The 21,250-nt window shown below is 39.3% G+C and overlaps 1 protein-coding gene across 1 annotated transcript in view; it reads left to right on the forward strand.

Moving 5' to 3' along the window:
- LOC122793178 (guanylate-binding protein 1-like) overlaps positions 1–21,250 on the forward strand; it is a 2,019,684-nt gene that overhangs the window by 467,398 nt on the left and 1,531,036 nt on the right. The gene's annotated exons all lie outside the window — the stretch shown is intronic.

Here is a 21,250-nt window from a genome sequence, read left to right on the forward strand (position 1 = left end):
ACATGTGGTAATCGATTTGACCTATATAATGCAAGGAATTCTTGAGGTAATGAACAGGTAACTACACTGTTTCCCTCAGTATCCCAATATAAAGTACGCAATACTAGTCTAGTTGTACGGTTACTGAACAATTCTTGCTCATATTCTTTATCAGGTCCTGGTGTGGTACAATAGTATAAAGTACAGTGTAACAAATGCTGTTGATCAGTATCAAGGGAGGGGTTCTTACTGATGGCTACGTTCATCAGTTCTTCAGTTACTGCCCCTGGACCAGTTGTAACTAGATCCTGGCTGTACCAATAAAAAGTTTCACCCTCCGGTCGTACTACAAAGGTATCCATTTGTCTCTGTGCTTCCATACCTTGTATAGTTGGAACTACTGCTATGCCAAATATCTGCATAAGGTCTCTGCCCAATAGGTTTACTGGACATTTTGCAGAAACAACAATTTTACTTTTTTGAGTCATGCCTGAAACAGGATCAGTTATTGCTATGTCATGGGAGAGTGGCTCCCTGTATAACTGTCCATTTGCTGCTTTTACTAGTATATAGTCAGATGATTCAGAGTGTTCTGGTAACTTGGAGGGGTGTATCAAAGTCCGTGATGCTCCTGAGTCACACAGGAATTTGACTTCTCTTCCCTTCACCAGAAGTGTCACTTCCGGTTTTGTATCTGCTAGGTAGAGCTCTAGGCTCAACAATGCTAAATCTAAAATTTCATTCCCATTTTCATCTAAATTTATTTGTACTTCCTCTATCCCTTCTACTACATTGGCATTTGTCTTTTCTATTTTATTTGTCACTGATGATTTCTGACTTTCATCTGACGTGTTCTCACTATCATATAGTCAGTCCTCATCCCCTTTATCTTCTGTTGCTTTTTTGTTTTGTTTACAATCCCTGGCTAAATGTCCTTTTTTCCTGCACTTGAAACATTCACCTTTCTTTTTTCTTTCTTTAAAATCTTCTGATTGTTTATCAGACTGTTTGTTTCCTGTACATTTTTCTTTCCCTTTTTACCTGATTGTACTGCAAATACTTCTGCTCCGTCTTCAGCTGTGAAGACTTTTGTTTTCTTTTTCTTTTTACTATTAAAATGTCTTTCAGCATGTCTAGCATATTCAAGTAGAGCTTGTAATCTACTTGTTCGATGATCTATCATATGCTTTGTTATAAAACTACTAATAGGTGCAATGCATCCTTTTAAGAAAGCATTCTTTAATTGTTGTTCATATGAGGAATCATGTGTTTGATTCTCAGGAACTGCCATGCCACTATGGTTATTAAAACATTCTAATAATCTGGCATAATACCCATCTACTGTCTCTTTATCTTGTTGTATGCATTGATTAATGCAAGTCCAATTTGCTCTAGGTTTCCATTTTTCAGAGATTCGGTCTGTAAGACCCTTTACTCTGTTGTTTAATTCTGCGTCACTATGTGGGAGTGGCCTAAAATCTGCATTCCGAGGATTCCAGCTGCCACAGATCATGTGCCAGTCTGGACCCAAAATTTGCCTTACTACTTTTTCTACTTCTTCCCCATTTAAGTTTTTAGTGCACTGATTTCCCATGTCTCAATGAGACTGTTACGTAACCCTTTTTTAATGTGGTACCACAACTTAATTCACAGTTTATCTAGAATAACTGCCTACCTTATTCTGTTTCCCTGATCTATGATAAAATATACAGTAATTTCTTATGTCCCTGATCTGTACAACAAATCTTAACAATAATATTTACTGTAACCTAGTCCCTGATCTAAAACAGAAAAGAAGGTAATTTCTTCTTACCTGAGCCTCCTGGCCTCGCACTGGTTCTAAATGTCCTCTCTTTGGCCCCAGATCAGAAAAGTGGCCAGCCTCTTTAAACGACAATTCAGTCGGAGGTCTTTCTCACTCAAGAAGAACCGTATCGGTAACTTCTCCTGCGCAGTATTCGACCACTGGTAGTCTCTGATCTGCAGCTGTCTGAGGGAATTTTTCCTGTCCGAAGGACCAAAATGTTAAATAAATTTAGTACATTTTTATAAATAAATATAAATTCATAGACACAGGAGGCTCAGTTTCAAAGAATCCATTTACTGTGCACACAGGAGAGGGAACCCTGTACTAATACAGAATTTCATCTAACTACATACAGGAAGTTATCAAGTTTATATAGGTTTAACATTCAAGTTGTTTCTACTTTGTTGACGTTTCAGATCACAGGGTAATTACATCATTTAGTCTTACAGTTGTTTTTATGATTAATATGCTAGTCAAGCATATTTTTCAAAAGTTCTTTGTTTGTTAGAAACAGTCTTTCTGACCATTTGGTCAAGCACAATGTCTTTATGTAAAGTATCTTTTTCTTCAAGGTCTGCTACCAGCTCGAACATAATGGAAGATTCAGTCTCACAATAGCAGATTCAGTCTTTTTGATTTACTTCTCTGTTCACTGTTTTATCTTCATCTCCGGTTATGTTTCTATTTCTCAAGGACAGATTCAGCAACCAGAAAAACATTTATTTCGCACATTTAGTTTTTCCTGACCCAGCAGTTTATTATTTTAACAAAAGCAAAACACATGAAGCAGGCTGAGCTGGCACGCTAGGGTCAGGAGGTCACAACACACTGCAGTTTCAGAAGCTTTTGAATTTACACATGAATTTATTCCGTTTGTTATATGATGTAATAGAATAAAATGCATTATAAACTACTTTGCTTTTTAGGACTAATATTTTATGCATTTAAAAACATATTTCTCTATCACCTAGATAAAACTGTGAATAAAAATTTATGCTCACTACCTACTAGCTTCACATGTTTGGCTAGGGCATTAGTATCACTACCTTTACCTATGTGGTATATATGCTCCCTAATTATATCTCTTAAAGTACGGTCTGTTTTGCCTATGTAGAAACTTTTGCATAATACACATGTTGCTAAATAGACAACATGCATAGTCTCACAATTGGCTTGGACTCTGATATCAAAAATTGTACCCGTATCTGGATGTATAAAAGTTGTTTCTTCACTAATATTTCTGCATTGTGTACATTTACCACATGGTTTAGTGCCAAAATTGCCATGCATCATTTTTCTCTCTTTAACATTACATAATCTCCTCTTTAAATTCTTACTGTTTTTAAAAATATACTGAGGCTTAAGATCAACTATATTACTTATCTGTGGATCTGTTAAAAGTATGTTCCAATGTTGATTAATAATATTTGTAAACTTAAAAACATCCCTTGAGTAAGGTAAACATACTTTAATTCTATCATTTTTACTGTTAGATTTTCTAGACTGTCTCTCTGAGAAGTAAGGCTTGGCTCTAGTATCTCTCAAGTGGGTGACTTGTGCTGCACTGCATTCAACAAACGTTCAATCATAGCCCCTCTCAACAAGCTCACTTGTAGTTCTAGATTTCTGTTTTTGAAAATCTTCATCCCTCACATTCAACCTGGAGGCTCTATAGAACTGATTCTGCACCACATTCCTGAAAATGTAATTGGGGTGCATACTGCTCCTGGAGAGAAGACTATTGACATAACATTCTTTTCTATATAATTTAGTAGAGATATTACCATTGACTTCCTTTTCTACAAATACATCAGGAAAATTTACACCAGTTCTTGAATAATTCACAGTAAATCTCAAAAATTCTGTAGAGCTATTAATAATTTTAACAAAATCCATTAATTCCAAAAGGGTACCTCCCCATAACATAAAAAGATCATCTACAAATCTCCTGTAAAATAAAATAAATTTGCTGAATCGACCTTCCAATAAATAATTAGCTTCCCATTGCATCTGCGTTGGCATAACTATTGGAGCAAGCACTGCCCATAGCTACCCCATTTCTTTGCCAGTAAATCTGGTCTCTAAAGAGAAATACATTATTCCTCAGTACAACAGCCATTAACTTCAAATAAGTTTCAATCTCATTGATGTTATATAAACAGCATTTAATTAGTAGTTCCTTCAAAAAATCTAAGCCAACATCATTGAGAATAACTGTAAATAGTGAAACTACATCAAGAGTGACAAAGAAAAAAATCAACTTCCAAAAGGCCATAGTTGGTGCCTTCATATAAGTTACCCAGAAAATGTTCTGTGTCTTTTAGAACATAAACTGATTTCTTTACCATGGGCTTAAGCTTTTTCTCCAAATAAATGGATATACTTTCAGTACACCAACCCCTCCCTGCCACTGTGGGATGCATCGGAGGTCTGTCCATATTCTTATGGAGTTTAGGTAACCCTTGAATAATTGGTACGGTATAATGAGTTGTTTTAAAGAATTTAACAATATCCTCTGACAATAAACCCAAATCTGCCAAACAATCTATCTGTTCATTAACAGCTGCTACCATCTTTTCCATGTGCATTACCGTTATTCTCTGATAAAAATCAACATTACTCAGCATTTCAAGCATTAAGTCGTCATAATCAAAATTATTAAGCAAAACAATCCCACCCTCTTTTATCTGCAGGTCTGATAACAATACTTTCATCACTCTCCAAACCACGTAGTGCTATTAATTCAGATCTACTTAAATTATATTTTCTATTGATTTGTTGTCTATCATAGTACACTTTATAAATATCTGAAAGACACATCTGCTCAAAAGCGTTAACCAAAGGTATAGGCTTAGGAATGAAAGTACTAGGTTTTCTCAAAGAATAATCAATAACAGTGTCATTTTGTTTAAACATACATTTCAATGTTAAATTCCTGGTAAACATTTTGAGATCAAAAACTATGTCTGTCAACGACATGTTAGCTGAAGGTATAAAAGACAAACCTTTACTCAAAATGTTAAGTTCAATGTCTGTTAATCTATGTTGTGACAAATTAGTCACTAATGTCTTACTTGCTGAAAAGCTTTCTTGATTGTATAAGCGCTCTTCACCTCCTCCTCGTGTTTCCTTTTGTACCTGGTTGTACTTCTTCCTCTGTCTATTCGTTGATTCCTCTGCCCGCCCGCTCGATTCAGTGCCTGTGGCCTTTTGGAAGTTGATTTTTTTCTTTGTCACTCTTGATGTAGTTTCACTATTTACAGTTATTCCCAATGATGTTGGCTTAGATTTTTTGAAGGAACTACTAATTAAATGCTGTTTATATAACATCAATGAGATTGAAACTTATTTGAAGTTAATGGCTGTTGTACTGAGGAATAATGTATTTCTCTTTAGAGACCAGATTTACTGGCAAATAAATGGGGTAGCTATGGGCAGTGCTTGCTCCAATAGTTATGCCAATGCAGTCATGATGCAATGGGAAGCTAATTATTTATTGGAAGGTCAATTCAGCAAATTTATTTTATTTTACAGGAGATTTGTAGATGATCTTTTTATGTTATGGGGAGGTACCCTTTTGGAATTAATGGATTTTGTTAAAATTATTAATAGCTCTACAGAATTTTTGAGATTTACTGTGAATTATTCAAGAACTGGTGTAAATTTTCCTGATGTATTTGTAGAAAAGGAAGTCAATGGTAATATCTCTACTAAATTATATAGAAAAGAATGTTATGTCAATAGTCTTCTCTCCAGGAGCAGTATGCACCCCAATTACATTTTCAGGTATGTGGTGCAGAATCAGTTCTATAGAGCCTCCAGGTTGAATGTGAGGGATGAAGATTTTCAAAAACAGAAATCTAGAACTACAAGTGAGCTTGTTGAGAGGGGCTATGATTGAACGTTTGTTGAATGTAGTGCACCACAAGTCACCCACTTGAGAGATACTAGAGCCAAGCCTTACTTCTCAGAGAGACAGTCTAGAAAATCTAACAGTAAAAATGATAGAATTAAAGTATGTTTACCTTACTCAAGGGATGTTTTTAAGTTTACAAATATTATTAATCAACATTGGAACATACTTTTAACAGATCCACAGATAAGTAATATAGTTGATCTGAAGCCTCAGTATATTTTTAAAAACAGTAAGAATTTAAAGAGGAGATTATGTAATGTTAAAGAGAGAAAAATGATGCATGGCAATTTTGGCACTAAACCATGTGGTAAATGTACACAATGCAGACATATTAGTGAAGAAACAACTTTTATACATCCAGATACGGGTACAATTTTTGATATCAGAGTCCAAGCCAATTGTGAGACTATGCATGTTGTCCATTTAGCAACATGTGTATTATGCAAAAGTTTCTACATAGGCAAAACAGACCGTACTTTAAGAGATAGAATTAGGGAGCATATATACCACATAGGTAAAGGTAGTGATATTAATGCCCTTGCCAAACATGTGAAGCTAGTAGGTAGTGAGCATAAATTTTTATTCACAGTTTTATCTAGGACTTATGAAAGTGCTAGAATGGGTGACATTAGGTCCAGGACTGAAGAAATGGAAGCAAAATGGATAGTGATATTAAGGGCCAATTTTGGCCATGGGCACAATGATCATATACCTCTGAAACCGGTGTTAGGTAAAAGAGCTCTCTTTAGATAGTTTAATCCATGCTATATATGTTCCATGTTTTACATATATTATAGTCAGGTATTTTTGATGAAGTTGTAGTATGTATATATATATAATTTTAATTATGCCTATTTTTATATTTTCATATACTTTTTTAAATGTTAATTGTCATTGATCATGTGATTCTTTTTTAGTGGATATAAGGTGTGTGTTTTTGTGCTAAGAGTTACACCTGATGAAGCATTTGTGAAAGCGCTAGTGTGAGCAATAAAGTGGTACTACTGGTTTAATTCCTGTTACACTGTATATTTTTTAAGAGAGACACTGGAATCTTACCTCTGCAGCATCTCTGGAAGAATTTTGTTCATCATTATTGGCTGCTATTGGAGTACCTGGTATTTGGTCATTTGTTTTATTATATTGAGAATAATAGTCTATTTCATGCGTCTGTGATATGCATCGGCACAAATGCCTCATGATTTCTTCCCCACCACTTTATAGCACTTTCACGTTTTTTTGATTCCCTCTGTAGTTATATGCTTCCATGTAGAAGGGCAAGGAATACTAAACAGCAAGCTGTTAATTTTATTTTTATACAATAAAATTGTATTTTAGTTTTACACAAGTTCAAAGTTTGATACAAGTTCAGATATTAATATAAATAAACTTCTATTGTTCTGTTTATATTTTCTGTTTAATATTTTGTCTGTTTTTCAATTTATGTTTAAAAGTTGGTATTCCACATATCCACTGGAGTGGGCGGGGTTACATAATTATATCTGCAAATGTTATGTTAATCAGCATACAGATTTTTCTGGCCAGTTGTATCTACTTTTCATGGACCTTTGTCCAGATTATTGTTGATTCCAGGCTGAGAGGTATGATTTCCAGTTGTTTTATCTGTGTTACTATATTCTCTACTTCTAGGACAGTTGCTTGAGACTTTGATTTCCATTTTTTAGTAATTGTTTTTTTTTTGTCTGTTTTTTTGGCAGCCAGCATAATTAGATTCGGCAAGGCCTTACTATGTCTAGGCAATTCTGATTCTGTATTATAGCCTTGTATGAGCAGAAGGTTAAAGGCAAGGTGTTGCAGTGTGAGCAAGAGGGCAAAATGCTCCCAGCTGAAGAGGTTAAGTTTTCAGCCTTTCAGAGATCCTTTCAAAGGAGTAAAAAGCTGCAAAAAAATACATGATTTTGCAAATCCTGACAATCCCCAGCTAAAGCAGCAGTACAACAGAGGATCCCATGGTAGAGGGGTTCTCTTCTAATCAATGCTCAAGAGGCAGAGTTGGATAGTACCAGCAAGTATTCAGCAACAGTTGTCCAAATGTTCCTCTCTGGAGGTATGGAGGGTATATTTCCTCTGCATCTGTCTCCATGTCTGGCCATCATGCCGGACAAATGGGTCAGGGAAATCACAGCACAGCTTTCCTGAAAACATTGGAGAACATGAAGATCTCTCCGAACACCATTATATTGGGCGACTTCAACTACTCAAACATTAACTGGGAGCACTACTCAAGCCACAGCACCTTAGCCCAAAGGTTCCTGGAAATTATAAACTCAAATGCTATGGAACAACTAGTCACCACTCCCACAAGAGGGGACAACATACTAGACCTGATCATTACTATGCTCCACACCAGAAGTATATCCCTCATTGGTAAGATCAGACCATAAATTAATTTCACTGGATGTCCACATCCTGACCCCACCCCCAGCCCAGAAAACCACAGTGAAAAACTTCTCAAAAGCAAACTTCTCACTTCTCAAAACTGAAGTGGAATCCTTCAAGGCCCCAGGGCCAGTGGAAACTACAGCCCAAACTGCAGAATCCTGTATAAACGCATTCTATGGACATCTCCAGGAATGCATGGATCATGCTATCCCAAACAAAACCAAGACCCAATCATCCAAAGGCAGGCGTCCAGTCTGGTGGACCTCTGCCATAAATAAACTGTACAACAGAAGGAGGAAGCTACTACATGATAGAGCAAATTCCCTAATAGGGAAGGCATCTCTGATCAGTACTAGCAAAAATTACGATCCCTCATAAAATCCTCCAAGGCCAGCTTCGAGAGAAAAATTGCACAGGACACCAAAGACAATCATAAGGCTTTTTTCAGTTATGTTAGGAACCTGGGATGCAACTCCCAGACTTGTTCTGAGTTGATTCTAAACGACAAAAAATACACTGAACCCACAGACATCGCCAATATCCTGGCAGACAGGTTCAGTGCAAACTTCTCCACCCCCTCCCCCCCAAAAGAGCAAGTATCTATCCCGGCAGAGGGCTGCCTCCAAACATCTCTGATGCTCAGGTGAAGGCTGTCCTCTCCAAAGCAAAAAAACACTGCTTCCATGGGACCAGATGGCATCCCGTGTTGCGTCCTACATGAACTCCAAGAGGAACTAATCCCTCAAATAAAACAGCTATACAATCTCAGCCTCACTACAGGATGTGTGCCCACAGAATGGCGTACAGCAACAGTGGTCCCACTTCACAAAGGTGGAGCCTCTACGGACCCTGGAAACTATCGCCCCATAAGCCTGACTAGCTTAGTCTGCAAGGCTATGGTGAGGATCATCATTGAGCTCATAAACAAAGACATTGGGAACCTACAGACACTAGATCCTACCCAGTTCGGCTTTGTCAAGGGCAGATCCTGCCTTTTGAACCTAGTTGACTTCTTCGAAACAGTCACCAAAGCCATAGATGAAGGGAAGGTAGTCCACACAGCTTATCTCGACCTTGCAAAGGCATTTGACACAATACCCCACTCGGGCATCATAGATAAGCTATCCAGCTTAAATATAAACCCCTATGTCACAAGATGGGTTGCAAACTGGCTCAAAGACAGAACCCACAGAGTGAGAGTTGCTGGAGCCATGTCAGACTCGAAACTGGTCACAAGTGGCATCCCACAGGGTTCTGTCCTGGGACCACTCTTGTTCGGTATATACTTTTCCAAGGTACAGGCAAATGTGGGAGGACTATGGCTCACCAAGTTCGCAGACGACTGCAAACTGGGCGCCATAATCGACTCTCCAGCTGACACAAACATCCTTCAAAAAGGTCTCACAGAGACAGATAACTGGTGCCAGCACCATGGTTTAAAGCTAAATGCCAAAAAGTGTATAGTCGTACCCTTTGGCAAAAATAATGTGCCCACAAATTACCACATAGGCAGAAACCCATTGAATGCAGAGAAAGTTATTAGGGACCTGGGGACCCAAGTTGATAGCGATCTCTCCTTTGACAACCACATTGCCAACGTGGTTAGAAAGACCTTCTACATAGCCCACCTCATCACGAAGGGTTTCACATCTAGATCAAGAGAGGTAATTGTGCCCCTTTATTCGTCCCTCATCAGGCCCATCATAGAATACAATGCCCCATTTGGGATGTACCTTACCCGACACCTGCAGCAATTAGAAAGACCACAAAAGTATCTCACCAAGAGGATCAAGGGTCTCAAACAGATGCCATATGCTGCTCGGTTAAAAAAACTCCAGCTCTACTCAGTTGCATATCGCCTACTTCGAGGTGATCTATGCCTGCCATACAAAGCTATGTCAAATCCAGAATTAATAGACATGCTCCACCTCAGTAAATCTAAATCCCTTAGAGCCACATGCTCGAGGGACTTGAACCTCAGCACAGAAATAAATAGAACTTGCTGGAGAGACAGGTTCATAACCCAGAGGCTCCCTTCGCTCTGGAATAGAATTCCAGTTCATGTGAGGCACAGCACCTCACTGAATCTCTTCAAGAGGAATCTCGATAGGTGGATGGGGGATCGTAGGTTTGTCCCAGGGATTACTCCCGTGTCACTATTAGACAGAGGCACAGTAAACTAAAATTTAAAAAGGGCACAGTATACTCAAATCAAGGGGTGGTGTAAGCCATACAGAATCGGGCTAGGCTTATAATTGCCCCAGGGCAGATAGCCTAGTATGAACCTATGAAGTGGCACAACATGTAGCATGCTTGCTTGTGGGTCCTATTCCCACACTAGGTAAATGGATGTTAACACTGCAGTGCAACATAAGGAGGGAGGATGTTGCATTCCTCAGTGTGTCTGTTCAGATGAGACAAATTCGAGGTCCCATCTGCTTGAGTTGGTGATAGTTCAGGTGTATGTAAAAGATCCCACAGTGTTTATCAAAAAGAGAAGGGGAAATTCCCAGATGCCATGGTCAAATTTCCTCTAATAGTAAAAATACCACCTTGGGTCTCCCCTGACAAGAGGTCACTAGTCTAGTGGAACTAACCTGGACAACAAAGAATAAATAAAAAAAATATATCCACAAGCTGCTTTATACCATTTGTAAGATTTCCCAAACTCACACCTTCTCATTCCACACTAGAACCAGCCTGTCAGAAGAGGGAGGTGCAACAGGAGGTATACAGCCTTCTCAAGAAAAGTACAGTCTAAGTGGTCCTCCCAGACCAGAGAGGGTCTAGCTTTTACTTCCAGTCCTTATTTGTGCTCAGAAAGACTCTGTACCTCAGACTGATTCTTGACCTTAGTCATCTAAATCAGTATACAAAGAAAAAGTAATTTTGCATGGTCACAATGCAGTCTATTCCACCATGTTTACTAGCAGGAAACTGGATGTACTCTTTGAATCTACAGGATGTGTAGCTACATGTCAAAATAACAGAGTTATCCAGGAGATTCCACTTTTGGGTGGTAGTTGGTCATCAGTTCGGAACCCTGCCATTTGGCTTCACCACAGGCCCCCAGGTGTTCAACAAATGCATTGCTCCTTTCACAGCCTGCATGCACCTATTAGGAGTAAGACTCTTTCCTTATCTAAACACCTGACTCATTACAACACCTTCAATGGAAAGACCTGTTACAGGAAAGCAATATTTGTTCCACCTAAGCATATCATTGGGGGTCATGTTCAGTCTAGCATGGTCTCAGGTGGATACTTTACATTCCCTAATCTTTATAAGCTGCCACTTGGATATAGTGAGCCAGAAAGCCAGACTGTCACCAGACAGGATATCCACCATTGTTCAGGCAGTCTTAGATCTGTCAAACAATCAAACTCTCAGAGCAGGTACAGTTGTCAAAGTGCTAGGTCTTATGGTATCTTTGATTTATGTGGTTCCACATGCCATGCTCAACATGAGTGCTCTACAGTGGGACTGTCAGGAGACAGTGAAATCAAGCAACACAGCCCACGTCTTGTACAATAAGGCTTTCAGAGGTTTGCATCAGACACCTATTATGGTAGTTACATTCCCACAGCCTCAGTACAGGAACCTCCTCCTTCAACCTGGCCTCATCTTCAGGATAACTATGGATGCATCATTATTGTAGTGGGAGAACATTATCTAGATAGGACACTGAAATGGACATGGACTCCACAAGAGGCCAAATTGTGCATCAGTGTTTTGGAGATGAGAGCATTCTTGTCATTGTAGACTTTTCAGGACTTACTCCCCAAGGTGCAGTATCCATTCACTCAGAGAACACAGCAGTAGTATGGTACATTTTTATTTATTTATTTATTTGACATTTGTTGACTGAGATAGTGAGACTGAGCTTGCACCCTTTTTCAGTGGAGACCTGGGGAGAAAAGCTTCACAATACTATTAAGCAATAAAAATTACAGGATTGGAATAAAATACAATAACATGCAATACAATTTAAACAATACAATGATTCAGCAAATGCCAATTACAGTACAAGTAAGAGAATTTGGCAGAAGAGGCATTTAAAAAAGTAACAAGTATTGAATCAGGGAGTAACCAAAAGTGGAAAAAAAATTCATAAGATGTGTCCTCAGAGGTCTACTATATAATTCCAGGCAGTCCTATTTTTGTTTTTGTTTTACGTTTTACAGAGAGAGACAAGTGAGGATATTTTGGGGTAGGAGGAGGGCTTGTTTAGGATAGAGTATATGATGAGAAGTTGAATAAATAAGAGTTGGTTAGGAAACTCTAGCCAGCTGAGTGTTTGGAGAATGTGACAGTGGTGTGATTTTGTAGGCAGATTAGCTGTAAGTCTAGCTACTTTGTTGTAGATGGTTTCAAGTTTAGAAAGAAATGAGGACTGTAAGTTACTTAAGATTTGAGAGCTGTAGAAGAGGTTAGGGAGAAGATAGGCTTGGGCAAGTGAGATTCTGGAGTTGGGTGTAAGAAACATTTTGTTTCTATATAGTAGGCCGAGCTTTTGGTGGGTTTTCTTTTTATAGTGATGTACATGGAGGTCAAATTTAAGTTGGTAGCCTGTGATTGCTCCAAGGAGCTTAGTGTGGGGTTCATCTGAGATAGTAGTGTTGTTAAGGGGAAGAGATGGTGATTGAGGATTTAAGATGGTAGAGAGATTTTTGGAGGAAGAGAAGATGTTTTGTATTTTTAGGGTTTAGTATGAGTTGCTTGTTAGTAAGCCATGTTTCAGTAAGGTAAAAAGATGTTTGTGTCAGGGTGAGCAGATCAGAGGGGTAATCAGCAATGGAGATGATAGTGGAGTTGTCTGCATACTTTATGGTGGATGACTGAGGACAGTATGTGTGAAGTTGGTTAGTAAAGATATTAAAGAGAAGAGGGCCTAGAACTGAGTCGTGAATCAGATATCTGCAAGAAAAGCAATCAGTTGAAGCCCTAAAGAGGTAAGTATAGACACTTTAAAGGGATATTGTAGCAACCAAGAGAAATGGAATCCAAGAGTTACAGGAAAGAACTTAGAGGGACCTGGAGAACAGAGAAGAGATAGATACTGGAAAGCCTGCAAAGTTAAATACTAATATAGATGTAGGTGGCCTTAGGTCAGCAGCAGGATATTTAGAAGAGCATGGGAAATGGAAGAGAAGAAGTGAAAAGGTAAGCAGGAACAAGAAGCAGGTGGGGGAATAGTGCAGTGAGCACAGTTCAGTGATGTACTGGACTCTTATTGTGCAGGTAATGTGCTGGTACAAAGTAATTTTAATTGAACATACAGTTTTGATAAGTAAAGTCTTGCTGGCAGGGCTGTTACAGCCAGGTGGATTCAGTTGCTCATATGTCTGAATAGGACATGACTGCGCTTAGAAGTCAATCTGTTAAAGCCAGGGTTTGCAACAATTTTGATGAGTAAAATTTTGCTGGCAGGGCTCTTAAACCTAGGTGGGTTCAGTTGCTCAGGTGTCTGAATAGGATGTGACTGCGCATAGAAGTCAGTCTGTTAATGCCAGGGTTTGCAACAATTTGGATAAAGTAAAATGTTGCTGGCAGGGCTGTTATAGCCAGGTGGGTTCAATTGCTCATCTGCAAGGAAGGAGGAACATGATCTTAACCCTGTGTATTGAAGCAATGCAGATTTGGGAGTGATCATAACATCAAATCACTTTTTCATAGCAAAGCTTATACAGGGGGACTTCCTACATGATCTCAGACAGGTTGAGCAGACAAAACTTGTTCCAACACGAATGGTCTCTCAACCATTTATTAGCTCTAAAATATTTGAAAATGTGAGTGAGACCTTGTTGTTATCTCTTTGCTTCACCATTAAACTTAATAATTTGATACTTTTTTCTCCATCGTCCTCCAGGCAGGACAGTCTCCAAGAGATGCAGTCATCCATGTTTGGTCCCCATCTCTCTTATATGAATTCCCCCCAATTTCTGTTCATAACACGTTCCTCCAGAAAGTCAAAATGTCCACTGCCTGGGCGGTTCTCATAAACTCCATTTTGGCCCCATCAGATTTGGTTCCCTTTGTGAAGACCTCTTCATCCTTCAGCACATTTTTTGCTGTCCTACTTGTCCAGGCGGCCTTACCCTGATATTTGATCCCTACACTTGGCAGCAAGGTTTCTCCACTTCTTCTGATTGCCAGAGGCCATTTGTTCCCATATGAAGTGGTCAGTCTGATTATTGGTTCACAAAAACCTTGTGATAGAATGATATATAACGGAAAGTGAAAAACGTTTTCTATTTGTACTAATGAACAAAATATAGACCCATTCTGTTATTATATCTGAAATGATGACATTTATATTGGACATAATTAAAAGGGGGGTTAATTATGTCTTGGTGAAAGTTCATCTAGTTGACATATCCTTTTATTGTCTAGGTTTCTGTTCGTCATACTTAGCCTCACACAAATTATGCATAGCATTTTTGAAAGGAGTTGTCTTCGTTTACACCACCTTTAGCTTACCCAACTCCAGCACTGGATTTAAATTTATTACTGGATAAAAAAGGCTTCTCTTGTTTCTGTTTAAGTGGACAAGAAAGATTTACTGGGATTTACTAGGGAATTAATTAATTTTTTGTTTTACCACTTTTTGTTCAGGAAGGAAAAGAAAAAAGAAGAAAAAGTAAGAGTTCGGTCATTTTCTGACTTTGATTTTCAGTCAGTAGAGCAAGGATTGCAGGGAGAAAGTTGTGCTTTAGGATTTTCTTCTCAGCCTGAAGATTCTGATTCTGAAGGAAGTGCTGCTTCAAACTGACCTCCAGAAGACCTTTCTTTTTTCTGAAACTTTATCTAGAATGAAGGAGGCTTTTCAGTGGGATCAGAATGAAATACCTATTTCCAAGAAAAAAATGTATTATGCTTTCTTATGGATTGGATACTCAGTCTGCAGTTGTTTCTCCTGTTATCTGCTTGAAATAATGTTTTTTTTCTTACAGCAACACGATTCCCACAGATCATGCACTGCCCAACCTACCTCCACTCATCCTCCTCTTCCACTTCAAAGCATACGTTTCAAAGAAGTCTGTAATCAGTTTAAAAGTATTTCCAGTGACACCCCTCCTGGATCTGACAACGTAAACCCCTGGTTCATGTATATCTGCAGAGAGTATGTCTTCCTCTGACCTACATATATAATCTATGTCTCACACAAGACATCATGGTGCAGATTTAGAAAACTGCTCTAATTAATTTCTTCAGAAGTTAGTCTACAACCAACTCTCCCTCTTTATCCAGCAGTTCTACCTGTTCTCCTCCATACAACTTGAATTCTGGCCTGAGCAATGTACTGTGATAGCACTTTGGTCCCTAAATGATGAAATCCCGCTCAACACTGATAGTGGCCTCCTAACAGGTACCCTATTTATAGACCTGACAAAGGCATTTAACCTCATTGAACACTGTCTTCTCCAAAACAAACTAATTAAAATTGGTGTCATTCCATTTGCCACTCTCTAGTTTAAAAACTTCCTCACTGACAGACACTTCAGAGTTAAAGTAGGATCCTCTCAGTCAGAATCTGCACGTATTACCAAAGGTGTACCACAAGGATTCATTGTTGTCCCCTCCTCATCTCTATATTCATTAACAGACTTTCTTGTGACCTCCCCCATTTTCCTCTTATTTTCTATGCTGATGTAACGGTCATTTACTGATCAGGCCACTCTTATACCAGCATTCATTGCCAACTCCAGTCAGACTTACATGAGCTCTATTGATGGTGTATAAACCACAAACTTCTTCTCAATCCCACCACTACCCAAACTATCCTTTTTGAACTTCACAGAAAAATTCACCAATCACCTCATTCTTTAACTTCCTTTGACCTACACAACCATTCCATAGAGATAACGTCCACCATCAAATGTCTAGGACTGTGGCTTGATCAGTCACTAACCTTCCATTTACATATAGACAAAGTGAGAGCCAAAATAAACTCCCTCCTGTTCTGGGCCAAAATATTCTTCCCTTTTTTATCCTAACCAGCCAGAGCACTCACAGGCAAAGGAGCTCTCCTTTTCTCAACTTTTATATGGGCTCCTGATTTTTTCTTCTCCTCCAGTAAAAACATTGCTACATTCCAGACTATCACTAACAAGCATCTGCTGATTCATTACAAACTCACCTGTCTGTGAGCATCAATGTATCTCCCTAGAAAAAGCCAAAGCTAAATAGCTACCCATAAAACAAACATCTAACCAGCTTTTAGGATCCCAGCTCAACAAACTACTCCATCTTCACACACCTACTCCCTTGCAGTTAGACTTCACAAAAAAACTCCTCATACAACCTGAGACACTATTTACAAGCCACACCAACTGTCATCAACACTAGAACCAAATTCTACAGTATTGCACATGATTTTTCCTCTCAGGCATCTACTCTTTGGCAAGCTCTTCCCATCATCATTTAGGAAATCTGCAATTATTCCAAATTCAGAATGCAACTCAAAAAGCACTTCTTCATCCAAGCCAAATTTTCCTGCATCATCACACTGTCACCTAACCTACCTCCTTTCCAAATCTTTTCTCCTCTCTCAAGATACACTGAAGATTGACCCACTTTAGAAACTGATGTATATACTGTACGTTAGAGTCTGCTTGATTGCACTTTGCACTATGTTTGCTCACTGGAATGATTGAGTATGCACAGTTTTTTTTTCTATGTAATTAGTCTGACTTATTCTGTTATTGCTTACATTTCTTTATTTTTTGTTTGTGTAATGTTTTGTATTTCACCTGGCTTGAGCATGAAATGTGTCACTACTGATCAGTGCACACCCTGGTAAACAAATATAAATACTCAGCTTGTAGTTTAGATGATGGTCAACCTGCTGTCCCTGGGAACTGACAGGTTTTTACCAGGTACCTCAGACTCACAAATACCTGTTATCTAACCCTAACGTAGACCCTGCAATGATTCCCCTATCCAAAAACTGCATCTGACAGACATATTACTAATCCTAATCTCATTCCTTCTGACAGGGAAAGCTTTTGAGAAATTTGGGAAGAAAGTTGCTCTGCCATGTTAACATTCAGAATTTCAAACTGCCAAGCTCATGTTAAAGTTTGCCATCCCTCTTCTGAGGTAAAACTTCTTCAAATTCTTCAGTATCTGCTTCTCATGTGATTAAACAAAGAGTTGTTATGACAGTGGTGATTCTGCCTTCAGAGCTGCTGATTCTGGTTCACTCATGAGAAGATTTGGTTAGTTACATTTACAAATTCTTCCTGAAGATGTTAAAAACGAAACTTTAAAATTTCCCCTGGACAGAGAAGTTCTGTTTCACCTTCTGCAGCAGAAGTGTTTAAGAGGTTTGATAAGTGGGGAAAGTTGATTAAAGGGATGACCCTTAATCCTTAAAAAACTCCAGCTATACTCTGTCGCATATCGTCTACTCAGAGGCGATCTCTGCTTAACATACAAGGCCATGTCAAACCCAGAGCTGTTGGACATGCTACACTTAAAGAAATCCCAATCCCTCAGAGCTACACGCTCCAGGGATCTAAACCTTGTCATCACAATAAACAAAACATGCTGGAGGGATAGGTTCCTGACCCAGAGACTCCCCAGACTCTGGAATAGATTACCCATACATGTCAAGCAGAGTGCCTCTTTGGACCTCTTCAAGAGGAACCTTGACGATTGGATGGGAGAAAGGAAATTCACCCCAGGGATCACGTCAGTCGCCCTGCTAGACAGGGGTCCAGGAAAGTAAATAATGTGGGAAGAAATAGCCAGGGAATTGTTATGGCTAGGCTTGTATAGGCCCTAGGGCTGATAGCCTAGTGCCAACCTATGAACCTATGAACCCAAATCTTCCAATCTTCTTTTTTCAATGCAAATAAAAATTTCTTCTTGATCATTTTTCCCCAAAAATCAGTTTAAACAGTAAGATGCCACAAAACAGGATTTTGTAAAGTAATGGCAATGAAGCTGCAAAAAGAAAGTGAAAGTCTCACAAAATCAAGGACAGTCCAAAAAGACAGATAACTGTTGGCCTCTTCAGTCTACCCCTGTCCTCCATCCCACCCTGGCAGTCTCTTCCTCTCTCTAGATCTTCCTGGGGGTCACCAAATTGTTTTAGACAAATGGGTTCTCAAGGTCATTCAGTAGGGGCGCACTTGGCAATAGAAGTCCCTCCCTCCTATCCAGGGATTCCTTCTTGCCCAGTAAACCATTTATCCCTGTTTCCTCTAATTTGGGAACAGATGTTGTCTCAGGGAGACACAAAACCTCCACCTGCCTGCCAGTTGGACAGAAGGTTTTATTCAAGGATAGTTTTGCATTTTGGTGCCAAAGAAAACAGTGACTTGGATGCCTGTGCTAGACCTCTCCTTTGTCAGTCTTTTTGCCAAGGTCCCAAAGTTCAAAATGTTATTTCTTCATGGTGTATTAGCTTCTGTCCCTTTGCTAGCATTCATGGTAAAGCTAGACTTAAATGATGCCTACCATCACACTCCCATTGGCAAGCATTTCAGATGTTTTTTTAAGATTTTCTGTATCTGGCTTGCAGTATCAGTTCTGTGCCTTGCCCTTTGGACTGTCTGCTGCTCCAATGGCTAGCATTCATGGTAAAGCTAGACTTAAATGATGCCTACCATCACACTCCCATTGGCAAGCATTTCAGATGTTTTTTTAAGATTTTCTGTATCTGGCTTGCAGTATCAGTTCTCTGCCTTGCCCTTTGGACTGTCTGCTGCTCCAATGGTATATACAAAGTATATAGCTCTAGGGATGGTTTATTGCAGACTTTAAGACATTCACATTTTTTCCTCATTTGGACCAGTGCACTATATTTGCAGACTCTTTTCCAGTTGTCAGTAGTCCTTAGAAAGGGTTCAGAATCTGTAACTCATTGTAGGTTTTCAAGTGAACCTTCAGAAATCTTCTCTTATCCCTTCCTGTATAATTTTTTTCCTTTGATGTTTGTTAGATTGTGCTCTTGGACATGCTTTTCCTCTGACAAAGTACAGATGTTCCAAAAGTTCTTCTTGATTTTTTTCCAATCAAAACCAGCTTTCTGCCAAGTGATTTCTCAGGATTCTGGGGTATGTGACATCTGTGATTCTTATGATTCCCCTGGTTGGACTTCACATAAGAAAAATTCAATAGTACCACATGTCAGTGTGGACTCAGCATCTACACTCTTTATCTTTTCCGATCCTTATATTAGAGTTGGAAGGAGAGAGGTTCTGTGATGGGTAGATCAGTTCTCTTGGACTCTGCATCTCCCATTCTTCTTTCTACTGCCTCTTCAGTCTGTCACAACAGATGCTTCAGACCTGGCATGGGGAGTCGTTTCCAAAAGTGTGAAAGTACAAGGTTTGTGGAAAGAATTGACAGATAGAAGCACATAAAAGTCAAAAGAGATTATGACAATATGAATGCTTTGAAAGCCCTAACTCATCTCTGGTCCCCAGGACCTTTGCAAGTTTTCACAGACAGCACTGCAGTGATGTGGTACATAAGCAGATGTGGGTGGTACCCCCTTCTCAAACTTACTGTGATAGCCTTGGAGATAGCAACTCAGCTCAGTTTGACTCTTCAGGCTTTATGCATTCCATCAAAGCAAAACGTTGCGACAGACAAACTAAGCAGTACCAGCACAGGCCTGCATGAATGGAAACCTCACACTGGGTTCTTAGAATTGTTACAACTATGGGAACACCTCAAGTGAATCCGTTTGCCTCTTCTCCAGACAGACAAAAAAAAATTCTGCTCCAGGATTCCTTACAAACAAGCCTGGAAGACCAATGCCTTCTCATTCTGATGGAAGGTTCTATTTCTGTTTTTCACCCTTTCCACGGATAGCCAGAGTTCTTCTAATGATCCAGAAGGACTCTCCAAAAAGTTATGTTGGTGACTCCCTTTTGGTCTAGGCAACAGTGTTTGTTCCTTCTTTTGAAACAGGTCAATGGCAGTTACCACAGGCTTCCCCACAGACTGTATTTACTCACATAATACAGGGATTGTTTGATACACCCAAACTGAAAACTCTTCAGTTGTCTGGCCATATGATAGAATGTTGATACCTTTTAGGCACCTTGTTTTCTGAGGACATGCAACAGGCATTGAGGGTAGATAGAAAACCTGCTACTAGGAAATTATATACATGTAAGTAGAAAAGATTTTCTAGTAGGTGGCATTCCAAGTAGCAATATCCATTTAAAGCACCACTGCCACTGGTTCATTACTTGTGTAAGCTATTGTCCTCTGGCTTTTCTTATTCCTCTATAAAGGTTCATTTGTCAGTCAGATCTGCTTGTCTACCCTTCAGTCTCCCCTTTCTACCTTTTCTTGAGTCAGACAGTTTTTTCAAAGGGGTTTTACATATCCATCCAACGAGGAAACAGGTGGGTGCTCCGTGGGAACTTAACTTTGTGCTTGAGAACCAACCGTATTCTTTTACCATTTGAAACAGCTTATCAAGCTGATTTGAGGTTCTTAACACACAAGACTCTTTTTTTCATTGCAGAGTTCTGTTAGAAGAGTATCTGAGTTACAAATTCTTAAGGAGAATCAACCCTTCTATTTTCTACAAAAACAGGGTTTCTTTGAGAAGTAATTCTTCATTTATGCCTAAAATGGTGTCGTAAGTCTGTTAATCTCCCTTACATTTTTCATGACCCCAAGAACAAGGGAGAACAAAATTCTTAATATGCTGTGTTTCCACAGACAACTCAGAAACTACCTAGACAAAACTCAGTCCTTCAGGAAAGCTTATCGTCATTTCTCTCCTATGAAGTAAGATGAAAGGACTGTATGCTACATATTGTAGCTAGCTATTAGGCTGCCACTTATTCCCCAGGATGGCGAACCAACATCAGCAGCTCACTCTTATTTCTCTCTGCGACCCCTCCAGCACCTGTGCCATTAGTCAAACACAAGTTGTTTGGGGTGTAGTAATGGCTTTATCCATCTGTGCCATACCATTTGTGAATATTGCTTGCAGTTTAGTGATTTTACTCCCTTTTGCTCACAGTTCTGATGGTCAGTCACAAAGGAGTCAGTCTTGTCATGCAGCCAGTGCCTTGAGTACTCACCACATCAGTTGATCTTCATAGGGCTGAAGAGAGGGTGCCGTCTCCTTCCCTCTCTCCTAGTGTCTAGATGCTCCGACCTATGCA

Source organism: Protopterus annectens, chromosome 1.part0 (genome assembly GCF_019279795.1).
Source record: "Protopterus annectens isolate FY-2018-M chromosome 1.part0, PAN1.0, whole genome shotgun sequence".
Classification (NCBI taxonomy): Eukaryota; Metazoa; Chordata; order Ceratodontiformes; family Protopteridae; genus Protopterus; species Protopterus annectens.